Here is a 24,457-nt window from a genome sequence, read left to right as displayed (position 1 = left end):
TCACTCAATGTGCTTCCGAAGTCAACTTTGTCAAAGCTATCTTACCAAGGAGCGCCCATGAGGTATAATGGGGTAATTGTCAAAGCCTTTGATGGCTCACGCAAAACGGTAATTGGTGAAGTGGACCTTCCAGTCAAGATAGGTTCGAGTGATTTTCATATTACTTTTCAAGTAATGGATATCCACCCCGCCTATAGTTGTTTATTGGGAAGGCCATGGATTCATGAGGCAGGGATTGTCACCTCCACTCTGCACCAGAAGCTCAAATTTGTCAGGAATGGCAAGCTAGTGATTGTGGGAGGAGAGAAAGCGTTGTTGGTTAGCCATCTTTCATCTTTCTTGTATGTTGAAGCTAAGGATGAGGTTGGAACTCCGTTCTAAGCCTTGTCTATTGCTGCTGAGAAGAGAGTTGGGGCACCTATGTCCTTGTTGGAAGATGCTTAGAAGATTGTTGAAGAAGGCAGTGTTGATCAGTGGGGGCTCATGGTAGAGGTCTCCGACAACAAAGTCAGAACCGATTTGAGGTTCCAGAAAGGCTCATCAACTATTAGATCTGAAGATATGCAACTTAGCTTCCCTAGCGGAGGGTTCATTCATGGCAATGAACAACACTTAGCTGTTGTGCTAGAGGATAACGAAGAGGAAGACTGCACCAACTTTGTAACGCATGGAAAGACATGCAACAATTGGACTGCTGTTGATATTCCTGTTATTTTACATCGATCTAAGTAATTGCTTTTATATGTTTTAAAATCCTTCTCATATGCCTAAGGGAGAAGTGAACCTTGTTTGGGCATTTTAAATTGATCATTAATAAAATTAATTCTATTCATCCACATTTTTTATGTTTGTTTTTACTTTTTGCTTTATTCTGAAAATGGTAATCACAAAAAACATAAATAAACAATATAATTGTCCATCTGCATAATATTTGGTCACAAATTCACTTCTCTAAAATCAAAATATCAAATCATTATGCAGGTTGGTTCCTAACCCCATTGAATACAATGATCCTTCTCCTTCTCCGAATTTTGAATTCCCTGTGTTTGAGGCCGATGAGGAAAGTGATGTAGAAGTGAGTGATGAATTGTCTTGTCTTCTTAAGCAAGATGAAAAGATTATTCAGCCGTTTGAAGAGCATATTAAGCTAGTCAACTTGGGTTCCGATGATGATGTGAAGGAAGTCAAGATTGGGTCTCGATTGTGTCTAGATGCTAAGAAAGGGTTGATTGATCTTCTTCGAGAGTATTCAGATGTGTTTGCTTGGTCCTATCAAGGCATGCCTGGGTTGGATTATGAGATTGTGGAGAATAGATTGCCATTGAAGCCAGAATGTCCGTCAGTCAAGCAGAAGTTGAGAAGAACACATCCTGATATGGTTGTGAAAATCAAAGAAGAAGTGCAGAAGCAGATTGGTGTCGGTTTCCTTGTGACCTCTAAGTATCCACAATGGGTGGCCAATATTGTGTCTGTACCGAAGAAAGATGGAAAAGTCCGCACGTGTGTCGATTATAGAGATTTGAATAAAGCCAGTTCGAAAGATGATTTCCCTCTGTCACACATTGATATGTTGGTAGACAATACTGCTAAATTCAAAGTCTTTTCGTTTATGGATGGATTTTCCGGATATAATCAGATCAAGATGGCACCCGAAGATATGGAGAAGACCACATTCATTACACCCTAGGGAACATTCTGTTATAGAGTGATGCCTTTCGGTCTAAAAAATGTTGGTGCAACTTACCAGAGAGCAATGCCTACTCTTTTTCATGATATAATGCATAAAGAGATTGAAGTTTACGTAAATGACATGATTGCTAAATCAATTGATGAAGAGGAACATGTTAAGCATTTGTTGAAGCTATTCCAGCGTTTGAGGAAGTATAAACTCCGCTTGAATCCCAATAAGTGTACTTTCGGTGTTCGTTCTGGTAAGTTGTTGGGCTTTATTGTCATCGAGAAGGGTATTGAAGTTGACCTTGCTAAGGTCAAAGCAATACAAGAGATGCCTGCGCCAAAAACTGAGAAGCAAGTCAGAGGTTTTCTCGGCCTCTTGAATTATATTTCCAGATTCATTTCTCACATGACTGCCACATGTGCACCTATATTCAAGCTTCTTCGGAAAGATCAGTCTTGTGATTGGACCGAAGATTGCCAGAAAGCATTTGATAATATCAAGGAATATCTGCTTAAGCCTCCAATTTTGTCTCCACCTGTTGAAGGAAGACCGTTGATCATGTATTTGAATGTGCTAGAAGATAGTATGGGTTATGTTCTTGGTCAACAAGATGAGACTGGGAAGAAAGAATTTGCAATTTACTACCTCAGTAAGAAATTCACCGACTATGAGACTCGGTATCCGATGCTTGAGAAGACTTGTTGCACATTGGCTTGGGCTGCTAAGCGTCTGCGTCAATACATGTTGAATCATACCACTTGATTGATATCCAAAATGGACCCGATCAAGTATATATTTGAGAAACCTGCTTTAACTAGGAGGATTGCCCGTTGGCAGATGTTGTTATCGGAGTATGATATAGATTACCGATCTTAGAAAGCAATTAAAGGTAGTATCTTGGCTGACCATTTGGCTCACCAACCAATTGAAGATTACCAGTCAGTGCAGTATGACTTCCTTGAGAAAGAGATTTTGTACTTGAAAATGAAAGATTGTGATGAACCACTGCTTGAAGAAGGGCCAGAGCCTGGTTCCCGTTGGGGCATGGTATTTGATGAAGTTGTTAATCAATATGGAAATGGCATTGGGGCAGTGATTATTACCCCTCAAGGGACGCATCTACCATTTACATCTAGATTGACTTCCAAGTGTACAAACAACATGGTAGAATATGAAGCTTGCATTATGGGGCTTGAAGAGGCCATGAATCTCATAATCAAGTATTTGGATGTCTTCGGTGATTCGGCTTTGGTTGTGAATCAGATCAAAGGAGAATGAGAGACAAATCAACCCGGTTTGATACCGTATAAAGATTATGCGAGGAGGATTTCAACTTTCTTTACAAAGGTTGAGTTTCATCATATCCCTCGAGATGAGAACCGGATGACAGATGCTCTTGCAACGTTGGCGTCAATGATTGTAGTAAAGTATTAGAATCAATTCCCAATTTATCTGTGATGCGTCTTGATATGCCAGCTCATGTGTTTGCTGTTGAAGAGATCAAAGACGAGAAGTCGTGGTACTACGACATCAAATGTTTCCTCCAAAGTCAGATTTACCCGCCTGGGGCATCTTTGAAAGATAAGAAGACTTTGAGAAGATTAGTCGGTAATTTCTACTTAAATGGTGATATACTATACAAGAGAAACTTCGACATGGTTTTGCTCAGATGCGTGGATAGACAGGAAGCAGACTTGTTGATGACTGAAGTGCATGAAAGTTCCTTTGGTACTCATTCCAATGGACATGCAATGGCGAAGAAAATATTGCGAGCAGGTTACTATTGGCTGACAATGGAATCTGACTATTGCAAATTTGTGAAGAAGTGCCACAAGTGTCAAATTTATGCTGATAAGATCCATGTTCCTCCGACACTATTGAATGTTATCTCTTCCCCATGGACTTTCTCCATGTGGGGAATTGATATGATTGGGATGATTGAGCCCAAAGCTTTAAATGGACATCGTTTCATTTTAGTGGCAATAGACTACTTCACAAAATGGGTTGAAGCGGCATCATATGCAAATGTAACCAAGCAAGTTGTTGTGAGGTTTATCAAGAATCAGATTATATGCCGTTATGGTGTGCCAAGTAAGATCATTACTGACAATGGATCGAACTTGAATAACAATATGGTGGAAGCTCTTTGCAAAGACTTCAAGATTACACATCATAATTCTTCTCCCTACATACCCAATATGAATGGAAGAGTTTATACATGCATCTTGAAAGTATTGAGAGGGATTGTCCCTGTAGTATCCCATAGTTTCCCCAACCTGTTGGGTCTTTGGAGAAATTCGCCTCAATATGAATTTGAAGCGGTTTAACCATACCATGCACTTGAGACGTCCTACCGTAGTATTATCCTTGGAGAGATTCTTCCTTGACTAATCGACCCTTGGAATGATATCTCCCCATATGAACTGTTTTTTGGAGTGGTTTCTTTTGATCAAGCCTTGTTGCGGTCTTCCCCAGATTGATTGAGCTTTGAAGGGTATTTTCTGAAAAGGAACTTGGATCCCGTCATGTTGTAGTATGACTTTGATATGGACTGCCCCAATATTTGAATCTTTGAAAAGTATGCCCCGGGTTAGATGACTTTTTGGAGTGATTGGCCTCACTATGCCCTTGAGTTGGTATGCCCCATGTAGCGGTGTATTCGTCGCTATATGATTTATTGATTAAACCATAAGCAAAGTATATAAAGAAATCGAGTCGCCACCGCACTTTTATTTATCCAAAGGACTGGCTAAAAAGCGAACAAAAGCCTAAGAAGTTTTACACGTAGAAAACTAATAAAAAGATCAGAGAGTCTGGGTAAGGGGTAAGTTACGCAATGGGAAGGTGTTAGGCACCCATCACGTCCTAGGTACTCCTAGGGAGCCCTTTTCACACTTGTTGAATGAAAAATGTTTATTTGTTTATGACATATTGTGCGAACATGAATGGGAAGATAAGAAAAGATTGTACAAGTTAATTATTTTTGTGTTTGAACGGATGAACCCGTTGCCTACGTACCTTCCATCAAAGGTAAGGATCAAAACGCCGTAGTTCGGCTAAAAGATTTCCAAATTGTCAGTGGGTTCAATTTTAAAACAAGAGCACCAAGGCTTTTCATTCTCAACGGGAGAAAACTCAACCACTACCAACAATCCACCATGCGAGGACGGCTTCAACATACTAGTGAGGGGTTAACCCTATAATAAGTATGGAAGACTTACAATCTACTCACTAAGGATGCGGTGAGATTTACATCAACCACTATGAGAATTGAAATCTATGGCTAATGTATGAAAACATATTAACAATGGACCAAGCCACAAAACAATTGAATGGGTGAAGTTAATTGATTATGAGTATTCACAAAGTATGGTCAAAGTATGATTAAGATCAATTCAAAGAAGTATTAACAAAAGTGAAGTTTGAAAAATCAAGGACTTAAGGTCCAGGTTTCTAATTTGAAAAAGGTGAGAATGTTTGCACAACATGTATATACAAGTTTGAAAAGTCAACAATGTGAAAAGGGATTTTTGAAACAAAAGGGTATGGATGATGGAGTGTAAAACTTCCTAGAAGTTCACCTCTTGAAATCATATAGAAGATGATTCAAGTGTGTCCTTTGGAATGAGGAACAAAGCAAGTTAGCAACTAAAAGACAAGGTGATACCAGATGCCATCAATGGACTTATACCAATCTCACAAACGAAAGCGGATACCGGATACCAATAAATGGATTTACACCAATCTCCTAAAACAAAACAATGATACCGGATGCCAATAAATGGACTTACTCCAATCTCACAAACAAAACAAAATATGGATGTCAAATGCCAATCTATCTAGACTTATTCCAACCTCCACAGGATGATCATAGGAATACAAATGCCAACAACATGGACTTATAATTGCATCCTCACATAGCAAACACAAATGGAAAGATGGATATCAGATGCCAATCTATCTGGGCTTACTCTGATCTCCAACAAATGATCATGGGAGTACAAAGGCCAACAACATGGTCTTACAATTGTATCCTCACATACAACAAACAAACAGAAGCACAAGGCTAAGAGGATATGAGTGACTAATGAAATGGTCTTACACTCTATCCCTTCCAAATCATAGGAACAATGGCCAAAGAACATGGTCTTACAATTGTCCTCAATGGGCAAACACAAATGTGTCACAAAGATATGCAATGATGATCATGCAATAATGAACAATCAATGATGATAAATGCACAAAAGCATGCAAGCAAACATGTACATGTGAATCAATCAATCAAACAAACAAAGTCATTTAGCGCACACTATAACCAAGCAATTAGGCTCAAGCAAAGGGTTAGACTTTAAAGTCAACTGGAATGGGGTAAATGGTGCTCTTAACCTTGACATTGAGAGCCAAGGTGAAGTAGATGAAAGGATATGAGGGGTGTGCCTCATCACTCTTATCCCTGGTCAGGGAGAGCATTGAATATCAGAAGGTGTGGGAGTTCAGAAAGATGGAACTCTCTCCACAATTTATTTACTCTATGGATCTTGGGCTTTTACTCACTATGCATCAACACAAGTAGTGTGAGCAAGGTGAGTGACTCACAGAATAGTAGGAGATAGGCTACATATCTCTTTTGTCTACCAATTGCCTTGTTAAAAGGACTTCACCTGCTTGGGGACAAAAAATAAACAAGCACACACATTGCCTCTTAAGGAGGACTTCAGACAGGTGCCTGGCTAAGTAACAAGCCAGGTCTTCTAGACTACATGGAGACAAGAGAGTCTACCTCAATGCAAATGCTGTCAAGCAAAGCAATGCAAGTTCTCAAAGAACTATTAGCAACTATGGTACCTGAAATCAATCAAATATAATCAGTATACCAATCACAAAGTCAAAACAAATAGCATAAGAACCAACAGACAACACAATCAATCACATGTGCAAAGCACAAAGCTCAAAGCAAGTGAGCTAAGCATCCTACAAAATAAAACAAGTTAGTTCATAACAATCAACCAAATTAGTTCAACTTGCATTAATCTCCTTAGAGCATTTGCTTCTTAACCTGAAAAGCAAACTCAAACATGAGAAACAAGACCACTAGGACAAGCCTAGGGTCAAAAGGAGGTGAAAAATTCAAAACAGCAAGTGAAAATTATCCAAAATCAAGATCAAACAATTAAGAATCAAACCCAAGTGGTTCCACATTCATATCATCCATCATTATCATTTCATGAAGGAAAAGGCACAAAACATGCAAATTAAAACCTCAAAGGACCAAACAAAATGATCACAATCAAATCAATACCAAAACATTTCAATAAATCCACAAAAAATTCATGATCAAACAGAATCCATAACATGTCAAACACACCAAATTTCAGCTCATTTGGACCAAGGGAAGTAAGTCAGTGAAATTCAGAAAGTCAACACAAATTCAAGCAAGCTCATTCATGGCATCAAAACAAGCATCAACTTCAACCAATCATAAAACAGAGACAAAACAAGATAAATGAATGGGACTAAAACCATGATACAATTCAACATGTTAGGAAGCAATGTATAAAATTTCAAGCTCATGTGATAAGGCATAAGGATTTCACAAAACATGGAAGTTCAACATTCAACAATAGTTCACAAATGACCAAACAGCAAAGGAAAATATCAAACAAATCGAAAATGTATCTAAAATTCCAGAAAAATTCACATGTGTTCTCAACATTCACAAGATCAATCATGCAAAAATCCAGCTCAATTCAAGTTCAATAAGCATTGCAAAAAAAATCAAGAAGATGCACAAGGAATGGTATGGCATAAAATGTAACACCTACAAAGATCATGTCATATCTCTCAATCCAGGAACTCAAAAATTACAAACCACATACCAAAATCACCAGGAAAGAGTCTAGATCATGCATATAAAATTTCAAGCATTTTGGAGTAAGCATCAAGATTTCATGAATGAAATGGCAAAACATATGCAAAAACATACATGACCAAAGACATTAGACCAAAATAAAAACCATCCATGCACAACTTTTATTATCATACCTATAAAAAACTAGATGAAAAATGGAGATGAATGCAAAAATTTCCAACCAATTTGGATACTCCATGAATTATTTATGGATTTTTGAAGTTTGATTGATAAAATGAAATAAACATGTAAGAATAAAATGAAATAATGGCTGAGCGTGGCATTTTGGTAATTACGCTGCTCACTTAATGAAACTCTGCGTTTCATTAAGTGAGATGTCACACGGTGAATGGCCAACAGGGGCGGGAAACAACTATTCAAACACAAGGCAAGGCAACAAAGATCAAATGCGCGCTGGAAACGAAAATCACAAGCATTCAACATGTTCTTGATGTTCATCATCCACATGAACAAATTTTCACAAAAATTATCATGCCATATACCAATCGAAACGTCTCATCATGTAGATCACTAAACCAGCAAGCAATTAACCTAATTCTAATCATGCTTCACGGATCGAGCCAAGAAAGTTTCACATTCAAATGTTCAGATCTACATATCTTCAACAATACTTGATGAAATTAAGTGATCTAAGTTGCAGTGAGCTCTATGTTCCACGATCTACCTAAGCCACATGCCAATTTCAAGAATCAAAGGATTTGAATTCATACCTCTTGAAGATGCAGTTCGTGTTCTTGTGCTTCTCAAGTCTCCAATTGCCAAAACAGATTGCCTATGATGCTTAGAAAGATGAGTGGAAGTGTTAATTCAGTTCAGAAATGCTTGATGATGAAGAAACTTCAAGATACCATGGTTGATCAAGATTCCAACAGCTACGATTGTGCCAAGTTCTTCCACTGTTAGCTTCAAACAGATGTGCAATTCTACCTGCAGATGAAGACTATTACAAGAACCAGTGCAAATGATGAAGAATTTCGATGAATCAAAGTGAAAAAGTGTGAGAGAAAATTGAGAGAATTTGGAAATTTTTGCTTTGGATCTGAGAAAATGATTGTGGATCTCGATTTTCTGTTATGATTAGGCTCTTATACCTTCTGTTAATCCAGCTACTAAACATGATTAAGCCAAATTGGAAGTGATTAGCAAGAAGCTCATGTTATGTCATTTGGCAAAATTGTCCTTTTTCACTTTGAACCAATGGAACAGTAAATTTTTGCTTGCAGTAAGTCATAAATCATGTTTAGAAACAATTCCAATTGGTTTGGCATGAAAATTCCATGTACTTTTCAAATTGACCTTTTTTCCCACCAAAATTTAAATGGTTCACTTGAAAAATGACCTTTTTGTGTGATGATTTTTGATGAAATGTAATGATGCATTATGAAAGTTCATGTCAAATGGGATTTGCTCAAAGGAGAATCACCCAAATTGGCCAAATGGTTTGAAAGTTATGCCTCCTTGAAGTTCAACTTTTTCTGAAAATGATTTAATCATAACTTGCCAACCACACATGAGAAATGAGTGTTCTTGGACTTTTTGGAAAGGTGAGAGCAAGATCTTCAACTTTCATGTTGGACAAATTTTGATTTGAAGCTTTCTTGGACATGTAATTTTGAGGAGAAGAACTTTCCATTTTTGGCAGCTGAAAATTACAGGTCCTTACTATTTTGGGAAACTTCTTGTCTGACCTCCAATCCTTCAATGATGATCTTTGAAATGTTAATGGAGACTTATATGGACATGAATGAGAACTTTCCAACCATCTCACACCTTCAAATCCCTGATTAAATGCACAGTTGACCACATTTGACTTGGCTAGGGTTTTGGTTGACTGAGCCATGCTTTGATGAATTCCAAACCTCTTTCTCTTGAGATCTTGACTCCCAATGATATCACAACTCATATGAACTCATGATGAATAATCATGGTGTCCAAATTCTTCAAGAATGGCCACCATCTATTGCCCAATGGCTGATTTGACTGGTTTGACCTAGTTTACTTCATCTGCAAGTAACATGGTTAGATGATAATATTTTTGTACTTTTGGTTAGTAAACAAATGAAAAGCAATGATATACAAATGCAATACATGCTTGGTGATCAAGAATCACACTCACAAGATACCCACCCACTAGGAGGCAAGCAAAGGTGCACAATGATCCTTGAGGCAATGAATGATATGATATGATGCCATGAGGGATCTTAGGGACAAAAATTGGGGTCTTACACCCCAGTATGAGAGTCTTGAAAGGTATGCCTCTGATCATGAGGGTCATGGATGTTATTTGACATAGGTGTGTCAAATATTGAAATGTTTCGCCTCTAATCAGTAAGATCTTAAGATGATGTGCCCCTAGGATCATAAGGATTTTCCTCCTAATTGGAAGGATCCTTAGGTGACTTGCCCCTAGTCAGCAACGTCTTGAAGTGGTATGCCCCTGATCAGACCATTGTTGATATTTCCTTGGTGCTAAGTATTGATTTGTGAGAAAAATGTTCCTTTTGAAAATTAATTCTAACATCATGCTCATGCAAGTTTTTGAAATTGAAAATTGTTATGGAAAATGGATATGGTGTATACAAATAATATATGGCCATGAGGTTGGCACAAATGAAGATGTGATAAAACAAGATAGTTAGTAACAAACATTCAGAGTTAGCTTAACAACGATTTTGTCGAGTATGCTTTCATAGTGAACCTAGCTTCAATTAGGACTTTTAAATGTTATAACATGGCCTGGTTCACGGTTTATGAAACAAAAGATATAAGGCTCAAATTTTGATTTCGTCCCACCCCTTCTCCTTGATGTTCTCCATTCCTAAATTCAATTAACTCAACAAATGCATTTAGTCTGCAAGAGAGTTTTGATAGATAATGATGAAGGTAGATGTCATGATTCAAGTACTTATGAGATTCTTGAGGTGGAAATCACCTACTTTCACTTACAAGCTTGTTTCCATTTTTTTTTTGCTTTTTAATCCCTATTTTTGCATGGACCAATTCTTTTGAATTTGTGGTCCATCGGGATGCCCTAACTTTTGCCTAAGTCAACTCCTTTTTGGTTTTTAACTTAGCGGACTGTTTTTGAAACATGATGCCCTAACTTTTGCCTTAGTCAAATTTTTAGATTTTTCTTTTTGACTTAGCGGGCTTTTTTTTAAACAACTCTTGTGATTTTGCTTTTGATTTCAAAAGTTGTGACTGCCATGTTAACTATTGTAAGCTTTGGACTTTCTCATCTTCCTCGATGTTAGATGATATATACGAGGAATAAGATATGCTTGAACTTATTATCCTTGTGATTAGATGGAATAATTCTCTTGATATCAGAATGCATCATTGACTTAATTGAAAAACTACCCTGCCCCCTGGTTAATATTAAGGGTTTTTATGAATAGAAAAATAAACACCAACTTCTGGCTCGAGGGGGTTGACTACAGATTATCTCCTTATTTCTCAAGTGTTTGGGGAAATGAAACAATGCCTTACATCGTCAGCCCAACCTTACTATTAAAAGCATACTCAACAAATTCAATTATTTATTACATCATTCTCCTCTTAAGTTTGTTAAGATGTAAAAACGAAATGAAAAACTTTGATTTTTTAGCAAGTGATGGCATAAAAGAGAGTGTAAACGAATGGACTGGTTCACAAATATGCATGCTCGTTTTATTAAAATTACTTTTAAAAGAGTACAAATTTTAAATACAAACAACCCTTAGCAAAAAAGAAATTACAACTACCAATGATAAAGTCTATTAATTCCAGGGATGAGCTTCATTGTTGATCCACTGTCTTTATGGGATGCTTTTTTGATGTTCTTGCACTTTGTCAAAGTAAGGGTGACCGTTCAATAATGGGACTCCTTTTTTCAAGAGTCAGCGGCTTGTCGTTAATCCAGTCTTAGACTTTGTATTCACACCAGGCATTATCTTCATAACTGGGAGGATATGGACGAGGAGAAGGACCAAGGAATTGTAACCTTACTATGGCACATCTGAATAAGTCATGAGACATTGGTGTAGGATCCAGTTTCCTTCCAAACTTCATTTATTGTGATTGATGAGGCGCATGGGGTTGCTGCTGAAGAAGATACTCTTGCATACCTTGTTGCAGGGGTCATCATCCAGGGTTGTATTTGAGGTTCTAGGTAGGTCGTGGCTGGCATGGAGAAGGGTTACCTTCTCTCTTCAATGGTACTTTCCCCTCTTGAGTTCCTTCATGGTTTCTTGAGATATCCTTTGAGTTTGTTTGTGAGTATCAGGAAGTCTGCTAGCTAGAAAGTTGGAGGAAGGTCGAAAGTGGGAAGGATATGCAAATGTATGTGTATGTATGCAAATGCATGAAAATGCATGGGTATGCAAAAGTATTTTTAATATTTTTTAATTTTAAATTTTGAAGGTATGCTAAAAGTTTTTTTAGATGCAATGCAAGTGTCGTATTAAGATAATGACAGATAGGAGAACCCATACGGGTTTCAGGATAATGCCAAATATAAGGACACATTATTTAAGAAGGCTCCATATAGATAGGGATAATGATTGACATGGGAAACTGTTAGGGACCAATTAGTACTACTTTTTATACCATTTTATTGGTCCCTTTTACCAAGTTTTGATGTTATTACACACTTTTATTCTCACTATTTTGTATAAATGCAATTAGGTTTAATTTATTTTGTTTTGAATAGTTATTTCACATTTTTGTTAATTTTGTAGAATTTCTGGGATAAGAAGGCTTTGGATTGCAATACCATATCTTGGAGGAAGCTTGCCAAACAAGGAAGCTGGAGAAGCAACAGTTCGCGCCGCGAACTGCCTTCGCGCCGCGAAGGCTGCGAATCCAGCAAGCTGACTGAGGGTCAAAAGTGTTGTTCTGCAGGAAAAGTTTATTGCCATTTTGATGTCTGCCTGGGAATTGCTTTTCTGCTTTAGATGACAATGTCCAATTAGGGAAATGTTAACCTTTTTGTTAGAGACAAAATACATTAACCTAGGGCATGAAAAGATACAGATTATCATTGATTTTTACACATTGTTCTTGAGAGTTTTTGTAAGAGAGAAAACAGAGTTTTTCTTCTTTATCTTTCTGCTTTGAACAATGATGATGAGGAGCTAAACTCCCTTTTGTCAAGATTGGAGGTAGTAGCTATTCTCATCTGTTTATGTATTCACTTTGATTTATATATTTGATAAAGATTGTTGATGTATTGAATACTGTTTTTGCTTTACTTTGAAAACCAGATTTGAGTAGTTATCGAGAGAGATTACTTGAGTTTAGACATAAAACAGATTTTCAAGTAGTGAATAAGTTGTAGAGATAGATTTATTCATTACTCTTCTTTGGTATTAAACATTAAAGATTGCTATATTGATAGTTAGGTGGAGAGATCGTCTAAGGATCAATATAGTGATTATCACGATATCATTTAGACATAAATGACTTTGAGAGGATACTTGAACATCATCAATAATCTTGAATCTACTTATTTATCATAAGGAATCATAAACATTTGAAATAGTGAACTCCAATCTTGCCAAGCTTTTATATTTGACTAAAACCATTTCATAGTTTTTGTTAACATTCACTCACAAAATATTTTTCCAAACAAAACAATCCTGTTACTTTCTAAACTTATAACATTTGAATTATAGAACGGCGGTAATATCAACCAATCTCTGTGGATACGATACAAAAATATTTGTCGAAGATATACTTTTCAACAAATTGGCACCATTGCCGGGGATTGGTGTCGATATTACAAGCATTGCAATAATTCTCTGTTTTAAGTTGTGTTACATTTATTACTATTCCTCTTTTATTTCACTTGGTTTGTTAGTTTTGTAGATTCTAGTGCATGCGGGGAAGAGCAACCGAGGAGCAACTTCAATTTGATCCTGAAATTGATAGAACACTTCGGAAGCTCAATAGCAAAACACGAAGAAGAAGGAAACTAGCCGAAGAGAGGAACCGGAGAGAAGAAGCATCTACTTCCGCACTTATTCCAATCGAAGAAGTGGTTGTAGAGGCTTGTGACGGAAACATGGCGGATGACAATCGTACCGAAATGTTCGCTAATAGTCCACGAAGAAATGCTCAATTTGCCCGTGGAGGAAGAAATACGGAGATGAAGACCGGAATCCTCCAACTTCTTTATGCAAATCCATTCACCGGAATGGATCATGAAGATCCGTATACCCATCTCATCAAATTTTATGAGATTGCGGGTTCTACTGGAATTGATGAAACGGGTGAAGAGGCACTATTCAAAAGGATGTTCCCACACTCCTTAGTGGGAAAGGCAAAAGAGTGGTACCTTGACCAAGCACCGAGAGTGATGACGGATCGGAATTTACTAGAAGAAAAGTTCTTAGAGAGATACTTCCCTCAATCCCGATTCATGGAAGCCAAAACGGCTATTGCGGTATTCACTCAAGGAGGCAACGAGTCTCTAAATGAAGCTTGGGAAAGATTCAAGTCAATGTTGAGGAAATGCAAGGGACATGGTTTTGATGAGCTCACTCAAATCCATATTTTTCTGAATGGACTCCAATCAACTCACAAGACACTTCTGGACGCCACCGCGGGTGGCTCGCTTATGTCAAAAACTGCGGATGAAGCTAAAGTCATCATTGAACGGATGGCCCTCAATGATCATCAAGGTCAACATGATCGTAGCCCTTCACAATGTAAGCCGGGAGTTCTTGAGTTGAATACCAATGATGCCATCCTTGCTCAAAACAAGCTACTCTCTCAACAAGTGGAGCTTCTCACTCAACAAATGGCCAAACTTCCACAGCAAATAAAAGAGATTCAAGGGTTTCAAGTTCAGCATCAAGTAGCATGCTGCGAGTTATGTCAAGGGGATCACCCTACTGGTTTTTGTCCGCCACCCCAAGAAGAAGTGAGTTATGTGAATAATCAAAATCAGGGCTATCAAAGACAACAACCTAACAATCAAGGCTACCAACCAAGAAACAACCAAGGCTACCAACCATCAAGGTTCAACAATCAGAATTTTCAGCAGCAAAGTCCTTACCAACATCCAAACTCTCAAGGACAGCAGTCGCAAGGAGGAAATTCCAAGCTAGAAGACACTCTTCAACAATTCATGCAAGCTTCCATGGCAAATCAGAAGAGTAACGAAGCAGCTATTAAAAACTTGGAAAATCAAGTAGGCCAACTTGCTAAGCAACTGGCGGAACAAAACGCAGGATCGTCTTTCTCTGCTAACACTCAACAGAATCCAAAGGAGCATTGCAAAGCAATCGTCACAAGGAGTGGTAAAGAGTTGGTAAGTGAAAAAGGTGAAGAGATTGTAGAAGAGAACATCACTGATGGGATGCTGGAAGAAAAAGACATAGTTGGAGAAAAGGAAAATGCTCAGTTCGCGCCGCGAACCACCTTCGCATCGCGAAAAGAGCAGGTTTTGCCAACTGATCGGCAGACTGATTTAGAAGGGAAAAAGGATGCTGCATCAAAGAAGAAGAAGAAATCTGAGAAAGGGGTGAGCGTCATCCCAACTCAACATCTACCCTATCCATATGCTCCATCAAGGAAGGACAATGCTAGGCACTATGCACGATTCATGGACATCTTCAAGCAACTCCAAATCAACATCCCATTTGCTGATGCATTAGAACAAATGCCACGGTATGCTAAATTTATGAAGGACATTCTTACCAAGAAAAGGCGACACGTGGAAGATGAGATCATATTTCTTGATGCACGGTGTAGCGCCATCATCCAGAAGACTCTACCAAGGAAGGAGTCCAATCCGGGCCGGGTTGTTCTACCAGTAACCATTGGAAGCACATATGTTGGAAATGGGTTGATTGACTTGGGCTCTAGTATAAATTTAATTCCCCTCTCCATTGTAAAAAGATTGGGGAATGTTGAGATTAAATCGACAAGAATGACTCTACAACTAGCCGACAAGTCTACTACCTCACCATACGGAATCGCTCAAGACATGCTTGTGAAAGTGGACAAATTTTTGTTTCTAGTGGATTTTGTAATAGTAGAGATGGATGAGGACCGTGATGTACCCCTAATTCTTGGAAGACCTTTTATGAAAACAGCTCGGATGATGATAGACATAGATGATGGACTAATGAAGGTGAGAGTGCAAGATGAAGAGGTGACTTTTAATCTTTTCGAAGCTATGAAGCATCCAACCGACAAGCATGATTCTTTCCGAATCGATGCAATTGAAGAGGAAGTAGTGGAGGTCGCGAACCAAATTCATATCTCTAACCCTCTAGAAAGGTCCCTTATTGGAGCATACAACGTGTTAACCGACAATGAGGAACGGGAGATCGAAGCAATGTTGCACGAGCTAGAATCTTGTGGTGAGTTGGCCTATCAAGAAGAATTAATGGAAGATTTGGATACAAAGAAGAAAACGGAAGAGCAAAAGTTAGAGTTGAAAATGCTTCCGTCACACTTGAAGTATGTGTTTCTTGGAGACGAGTGTACTAAACCCGTGATTATAAGCAACACATTGTCCACGCAAGAGGAAGAGAAGTTGATTCAAGTATTGAAAAAGAACAAAGGTGCGATAGGGTGGGTGTTATCCGATTTGAAGGGTATTAGTCCGGCCTATTGCATGCACAAGATCATGATGGAGGAAAATTTCAAACCAGTTGCGCAACCTCAGAGGCGTCTGAATCCATCAATGAAAGAGGTGGTCCGAAAAGAAGTTGTCAAACTATTAGAAGTCGGAATGATTTATCCTATATCTGATAGTGCATGGGTGAGCCCGGTACAAGTGGTCCCCAAGAAAGGCGGAATGACGGTGATTAAAAATGATAAAAATGAGTTGATTCCGACGAGAACAGTGACAGGGTGGAGAATGTGTATCGACTATAGAAGGTTGAACCAAGCCACAAGGAAAGATCATTTCCCACTACCCTTCATGGATCAAATGTTGGAGAGGCTCGCCGGCAAAAATTTCTACTGTTTCTTAGACGGATATTCGGGGTATAATCAAATTTCAGTAAACCCGGCAGATCATGAGAAGACAGCTTTTACGTGTCCTTTTGGCATCTTTGCCTACCGAAGAATGCCTTTTGGATTATGTAATGCACCGGCCACATTTCAACGGTGTATGCAAGCTATATTTTCAGACTTGATAGAAGACTGCATTGAGGTGTTCATGGATGATTTTTCTGTTTATGGATCATCTTTTGAAATGTGCTTAATACACCTTGATGTAGTTTTGGGGAGATGCGTGGAGACCAACCTAGTGCTCAATTGGGAAAAATGCAATTTTATGGTCACTGAGGGTATAGTACTTGGTCACAAGATTTCTTCTGAAGGGCTAGAGGTGGACAAGGCCAAGGTGGAGGTTATTGAGAAATTGCCACCTCCAACTAACATTAAAGGGATAAGAAGCTTTCTAGGACATGCCGGTTTCTACCGGAGATTCATACAAGATTTTTCAAAGATCGCAAAGCCATTGAGCAATTTGCTCAACAAAGGTACGCCTTTTCTTTTTGATGAGTCATGTCTTAAAGCTTTCTTAGATTTGAAAGAAAAGTTGGTCACCGCACCAATAATCGTAGCACCAAACTGGAACCTTGATTTTGAACTCATGTGTGATGCTAGCGATTATGCAGTTGGTGCGGTGTTAGGACAAAGAAGCGATAAAGTTTTCCAGGCCATACACTATGCTAGTAAAGTGTTGAATGACGCACAAGTTAATTATGCAACAACTGAAAAGGAATTACTAGCCATAGTATATGCATTGGAAAAATTTAGAGCTTATTTGATTGGTTCAAAAGTTGTAATCTACACTGACCACTCGACGATAAAATATCTGCTTACCAAGCCGGATTCAAAACAAAGGCTTATTCGTTGGATCCTTTTATTACAAGAGTTTGATTTAGAGATTCGGGATAAAAAAGGTTCCGAGAACTTGGTGGCAGATCATTTGTCTCGTTTGGTCAATGTAGAAATTACAAACAAAGAAGAAGAGGTGAGAGAAGAATTTCCAGACGAAAAACTCGATGCAATTCAAGTGAGGCCTTGGTTTGCTGATTTTGCTAACTACAAAGCAACTGGTTTAACACCGGAAGACCTCACTTGCAATCAAAGAAGGAAATTCTTAGCTGATTCAAAATATTATGTCTGGGATGACCCTTATCTGTTTAAAGTAGGAGCAGACAATATTTTGAGAAGGTGTGTAACCATTGAGGAATCAAGAGACATTCTTTGGCACTGTCACAACTCTCCGTATGGAGGTCACTATAGTGGTTTGAGAACAGCCACTAAAGTACTCCAATCGGGTTTTTATTGGCCATCTTTATTCAAAGATGCGCACGAACATGCGAAGAGTTGTGATGCATGCCAACGGAGTGGAGGAATAGGAAAACGAGATGAAATGCCTCTAACCAACATGCTCGAAGTGGAAGTTTTTGATTGTTGGGGTATTGATTTCGTTGGCCCATTCCCCCCCTCTTTCTCCAATGAGTACATACTAGTAGTTGTCGATTATGTTTCGAAGTGGGTGGAAGCAATTGCCTCACCTAAGGCCGATGCCAAGACTGTGATTAAATTTTTAAAGAAGAACATATTTTCACGTTTTGGTGTACCTAGAGTGTTGGTAAGTGATGGAGGCTCACACTTTTGCAATACACCCTTAGAAAAAGTTCTGCAACATTATGGTGTAAAGCACAAGGTGACCACTCCCTACCACCCACAAGCGAACGGTCAAACTGAGGTTTCAAACCGGGAAGTCAAACGGATCCTTGAGAAAACAGTCTCAAATTCAAGAAAAAATTGGTCCTTAAAACTGGATGAGGCTTTGTGGGCGTATCGTACTGCCTACAAAGCACCTATTGGGCTGACTCCGTTTCAAATGGTGTATGGGAAGACTTGTCATCTTCCAGTGGAAATGGAGCATAGAGCATTATGGGCTCTTAAGTTCTTGAACTTCGACTCCACTCTAGCTGGAGAAAGAAGGAAAGGTCAACTCCATGAATTGGAGGAATTGAGGAACGATGCATACCATTCTAATAAGCTGTACAAGGAAAAGGTAAAGGCATACCATGATGGAAAGGTCCGCCATAAGGAGTTTCATGCTGGACAGATGATATTGCTCTTTAACTCAAGGTTGAAGTTGTTTCCGGGTAAGTTGAAGTCAAATTGGTCAGGACCATTTGTTGTCAAGGAAGTACGGAATTATGGAGCCATTGTGATAGAGGACCCAAAGTCTCAAGAAAGCTGGACTGTCAATGGTCAAAGACTGAAAGTCTATCATAGCGGTGACATAAACCGTGATGTGTGTGTCCTGTCATTATCTGGATCAAGCTAATCGAGGTACCGTCGAGCTCTTAACGACGTTAAACAAAGCGCTGGTTGGGAGGCAACCCAACGTTGTTAGTTTGCATTTTAATTTCCTCTGTTCTGTGATTTTTAGCTCTGTTCAAGTTTTAGAGTTTTTTAAGTTCTGTTTTTTGCAGTTCGCGCCGCGACCCCCTGTTCGCGCCGCGAACTGAATGAATAAATTTGAGTGGGTTCTGTTTTTTGCAGTTCGCGCCGCGACCCCCTGTTCGCGCCGCGAACTGAATGAAAAAAAATTTAAGTGGCTCTGTTTTCTGCTGTTCGCGCCGCGAACACTGTTCGCCTCGCGAACTTTGCGTGACAGAATCACTTAAATTCTGTTTAGGTCATTTCTCTTTCATTTCAAACCTTCCTCATTTCAAACCACTTTGCCGCGCTTTCACCCCACTCCCAAAATCCCACCAAATCTTAAGATTCTTTCATTTCCATTGTGCAAAATCTTCATCTTTTGGCAAGCATTAGCGATTCATAAGGTATTTGCTCTTCAATTTCTCTCTTCCAATCCCTCTTTAGGTTTTTCATTAGGGTTGGTTAGAAATCCAATTTTTCTGTTGATTACCACTTGAAATAGTTTTGCATGTTTGATTTAGAAGAGGATTAGGGTAGAATTGAGAATTTTGGCTGATTGGGAGTAGTTTAATCCCTCAATGGTGGAACCCTAGGAAGCTTTGGGGATTTCCTGAATTCGTAGAGTTCGCGCCGCGAACTTGCCTTCGCGCCGCGAACTGTGAATTCCAGCACCATATTTTTTGTTTTAATTGTTGCTAATGCTGTCCATATTTGTTCTGTGGTTGTTCTGGTGTTGATTGCAGATGTCCAAAAGAACTAAAACCATGGCACCTCCTCAAGCACGTTCATTCAGGAAGTTCATTAGTGATGAACACGAGGCACGATTTGAGAGCCTCGTCAAGAGAACCATTTTGCCTGAAAGGTTTATTCGGCTAGCTCCAACCGGGGTGTATCACAGCGTGGTTGCGGCTTTTGAGCAACGAAAGTGGATGAAGTTATGCGAGCCGGAAGCCACAATCAACTACGACATTGTTCGAGAATTTTATGCGAATGCTATGCATCGCGAGGAGGGTACGACTTTCGTTTACCGATCCAGGGTAAGGGGGAAGATCGTCTCCTTTGGAAGGGATGATATTAATGCTTATCTGGGTAATCCCTTAATTCTCGGAGAGGGTGAGCGTTGTGAATACAGTATCATGGAGGCAGCTAACAGATGGAATTTGGAAGCGGTTAATGCTACCCTTTGTCTCAGCGGAAAATCTTATGAATTGAATGATCAAGGACACCCGAAATTATGAAAAAGGGAGAATTTCAATTTGGACGCTAGGGCTTTTCTGGTGCTACTGTTGTCTAATATCCGACCAAGAAGCCACACTACCACAATTCCTATGGACGTCGGGTGTCTATTGTACTGCATCATGGTCGGAAAGTCTGTGGATGTTGCAGCCCTCATTGCAGGTGAATTGAGAAAGATAGTGCTAAGCGGAACAAATTTCGGGGGCAAAGCTGGTGTGCTAGCCTATCCAGGACTTATCATGGGACTGTGTCGTAAGGCAAATGTTCCCATCCCTGAGGAAGTACACTTCTCGATCACCAGTGTGATCAGTGACTCTTATTTGAACAGGTTTCTGCAAACCCAAAATGATAAAACTGTTGCACCCGGTACTTCTTCTTCCAGAGCCCGAGCCAGACCCCGACCTCAACCTCAACCTCACACCACCCCAGGTTTTGATCAGATGGCGTTTGCCAACTACTGCTGCGAGAACTTTGAGGCCTCCAGGAGGTCTCAATCATTTCTTTTCGATGCCATGCAGCAGCAGTTCCAGAACACGTTTCTGGCACCAGAGGCCCGAACTTTTCCTTCGCAAGCTGACTATGCAGCTTATGCTAATTGGCCTGAGGGCAGGCCAAATTTTATGGGGGGTGCAGGAGGTAATGCTGACCCAAATGAGGAGATGGAAGATGTTCTCGGAAATGTAGGTGGTGATGAAGAGGAGGAGGATTGAAAATTTGGAGATTTGAGAGTTGTTGTATTTTTTAGTTTCTTTTTACTAATTCTGTTTTTGTTTTTGAGAATTGTTGATGTACTTTGGGTGGCTCTAGTTCACCATAACTTTATTTTGGGCACTTTATTTTTGTTAGTATTTTGACAATTGCATGAATGCTAGTTGAGATTTAAGTGTGTTTTGATCAAATTGTGGTTTACCAACATTTTTGTTTAATTGTTCTTATTCTTAAGTTAAGCTTTAAGCAACCGAGAAATGATCGCAAAGAAAGAAGCATAGGACACTTCGAGTGGTGATGATAAGAATTAGTGTCGGCATTTCAAGGTACACTTTATCACTTTCTAGACTTAACATGAGTAGTTTGATGGGTTGTGCAAATTCCATTTCATAAACTCATTGAAATGTATGTCATCTTTGAATTAAAGTAGGACTTAACCATTTGTGAGGAAGTTTTCCATTGTACACTAAAAAGCGGGAAACCGAGCATTATTTTAACTCATTCTTATCATGCTAAATCATGCATCAAGCTATTTGTGTGTAAAATTTTTGAAATTGATAGAGGCATTTTTTGTGAGAAAAACCACTTGACCAAAAAGTTTGAATCAACTAACCTTGTGAGGAATAATCCTTAGTTAAACCCCTTTGAGCTTAATTTAGGATTCATTTTATTGATCATTGAAAAATCAATTGAAAATTGTGGAATAAATGAATCCTAATTTCTTTCGTGTCAATTGAAACCTTAAATCGAGTTGTTGAAAATTTTGCCTTTTGCTTATGTCTAAGTAGGGAGCATTATTGAATAAATTTGGTTTTCGAATCTAAAGTTGGGGAGAGTAAAGTGAAAAGTTGATTAGAAACTTGGAAAAGTGAATTGTTATAAAAGGGTGAAAATTTGAAAAGAAACAAGAAAAAGAAAATACCCTTGAAACCATAGAGCATAGAAAAAAGATTAGAAAAAGAAAAGCAAAGAAAATGCTCATGGTTGTGTGGAGTTGAAAAGAAAAAAAAAAGAAAAAGAAAAAGATAGGGACCAAGGAAAAGGAAATTGTGTAGAGTTGAATGGTTGGGAATGCTCCCTTAGGATAGGCAACTTTGTAAATTCTCTTAATCATATCCTTTCTTGTAACCTAAGCCACATTACAACCTTTGAAAGACCTCTTGATTCTCAATTTTCACATGATTTGGTATTTGTTATGATAACCGCATGATTTGAGTTGTTGTTGATTTAATTGCTTGGATGAGTGAAAGTAACCCTTCATGTTATTCATCATTATTATGATGTGTGTGTAAGTTTGATTCAATTTTGACATATATGGTTTTGAATTCCATTGGAATGATTTTTGCACTCAACCATTTTCCTTATTCATGTTTTGTCTAGAATTAAGATAGGTGGACTGAGAAAAATTGCCAAACACTTTTGAACCATTTGAATGTCCTTGGTAAATCCTTGTTCCAATCTTTTGTGTTATTGTCTTGGTTGTGAGGGTGGAAACTTTTGTTTAGGGACAAACAAAATGCTAAGTTGGGGAGAGTTGTTAGGGACCAATTAGTACTACTTTTTATACCATTTTATTGGTCCCTTTTACCAAGTTTTGATGTTATTACACACTTTTATTCTCACTATTTTGTATAAATGCAATTAGGTTTAATTTATTTTGTTTTGAATAGTTATTTCACATTTTTGTTAATTTTGTAGAATTTCTGGGATAAGAAGGCTTTGGATTGCAATACCATATCTTGGAGGAAGCTTGCCAAACAAGGAAGCTGGAGAAGCAACAGTTCGCGCCGCGAACTGCCTTCGCGCCGCGAAGGCTGCGAATCCAACAAGCTGACTGAGGGTCAAAAGTGTTGTTCTGCAGGAAAAGTTTATTGCCATTTTGATGTCTGCCTGGGAATTGCTTTTCTGCTTTAGATGACAATGTCCAATTAGGGAAATGTTAACCTTTTTTGTTAGAGACAAAATACATTAACCTAGGGCATGAAAAGATACAGATTATCATTGATTTTTACACATTGTTCTTGAGAGTTTTTGTAAGAGAGAAAACAGAGTTTTTCTTCTTTATCTTTCTGCTTTGAACAATGATGATGAGGAGCTAAACTCCCTTTTGTCAAGATTGGAGGTAGTAGCTATTCTCATCTGTTTATGTATTCACTTTGATTTATATATTTGATAAAGATTGTTGATGTATTGAATACTGTTTTTGCTTTACTTTGAAAACCAGATTTGAGTAGTTGTCGAGAGAGATTACTTGAGTTTAGACATAAAACAGATTTTCAAGTAGTGAATAAGTTGTAGAGATAGATTTATTCATTACTCTTCTTTGGTATTAAACATTAAAGATTGCTATATTGATAGTTAGGTGGAGAGATCGTCTAAGGATCAATATAGTGATTATCACGATATCATTTAGACATAAATGACTTTGAGAGGATACTTGAACATCATCAATAATCTTGAATCTACTTATTTATCATAAGGAATCATAAACATTTGAAATAGTGAACTCCAATCTTGCCAAGCTTTTATATTTGACTAAAACCATTTCATAGTTTTTGTTAACATTCACTCACAAAATATTTTTCCAAACAAAACAATCCTGTTACTTTCTAAACTTATAACATTTGAATTATAGAACGGCGGTAATATCAACCAATCTCTGTGGATACGATACAAAAATATTTGCCGAAGATATACTTTTCAACAGAAACCCAAACACGTTTAAGGATAAGTAAGGTAATATGCAAGCATGACCTAGTTAAGGGAGTTTCCTTATGATAGGCTAGCTCTAAGTTTAGACTACCCAGTCCCTTCATAGGGTAAGCTCTAGATTTTTAGGATGATAGCTCTAGAGTCATGGATTATACTCTTATTTTACCATGAGAAGGAGCAAGCCTTCCTACAGTAATCCTTCTGGATAAGTCTTATCTAGGCAGGACCTTAGTAACGACCTTTGCAGGTTGATAACATAAGGTCACCCTAAGTTGAGAGGGTTCTAGAAGAGGTCCCCAGAGTCATGGACCGAACTCAAAGTTTTATCATGAAGAAGTGCTGGCCTTCTCATGATAACCCTTTTGAATTGATCTATTATGGGCGGAGTCGTCATCAAAGACCCTACGGGATGAGAACCCCGGTGGCCGAGACAGGACGACCCCTTACTTAAGCTTATTACTTTTTCCTCAAGCTTGGGTTTTGGCTTCACACATGTAACAATCTCATCCATATGATATGTGAATAATAATATAATATTGAAATATACAATAAAATATATAAAAATAAAAAAGAGTAAATAAATAAATAAACAAGCAAATAAAGAGCACACAACCCTAATACCAAAGGTGGGGACAGACTCTCTTTAGAGAAAGTATAAGAACTCCCCAACAGAGTCGCCAGCTGTCGCGACTGGAAAAATGACAGAGTCGCCATCATCCTTTATTCGTTCCTAGGGAACAGGGAAATAATGAGAAAACCTAATAACTAAGGTGAGAGTC

This window comes from Lathyrus oleraceus, chromosome 4, assembly GCF_024323335.1.
Source record: "Lathyrus oleraceus cultivar Zhongwan6 chromosome 4, CAAS_Psat_ZW6_1.0, whole genome shotgun sequence".
Classification (NCBI taxonomy): Eukaryota; Viridiplantae; Streptophyta; class Magnoliopsida; order Fabales; family Fabaceae; genus Lathyrus; species Lathyrus oleraceus.
This window is presented reverse-complemented; position numbering follows the sequence as displayed.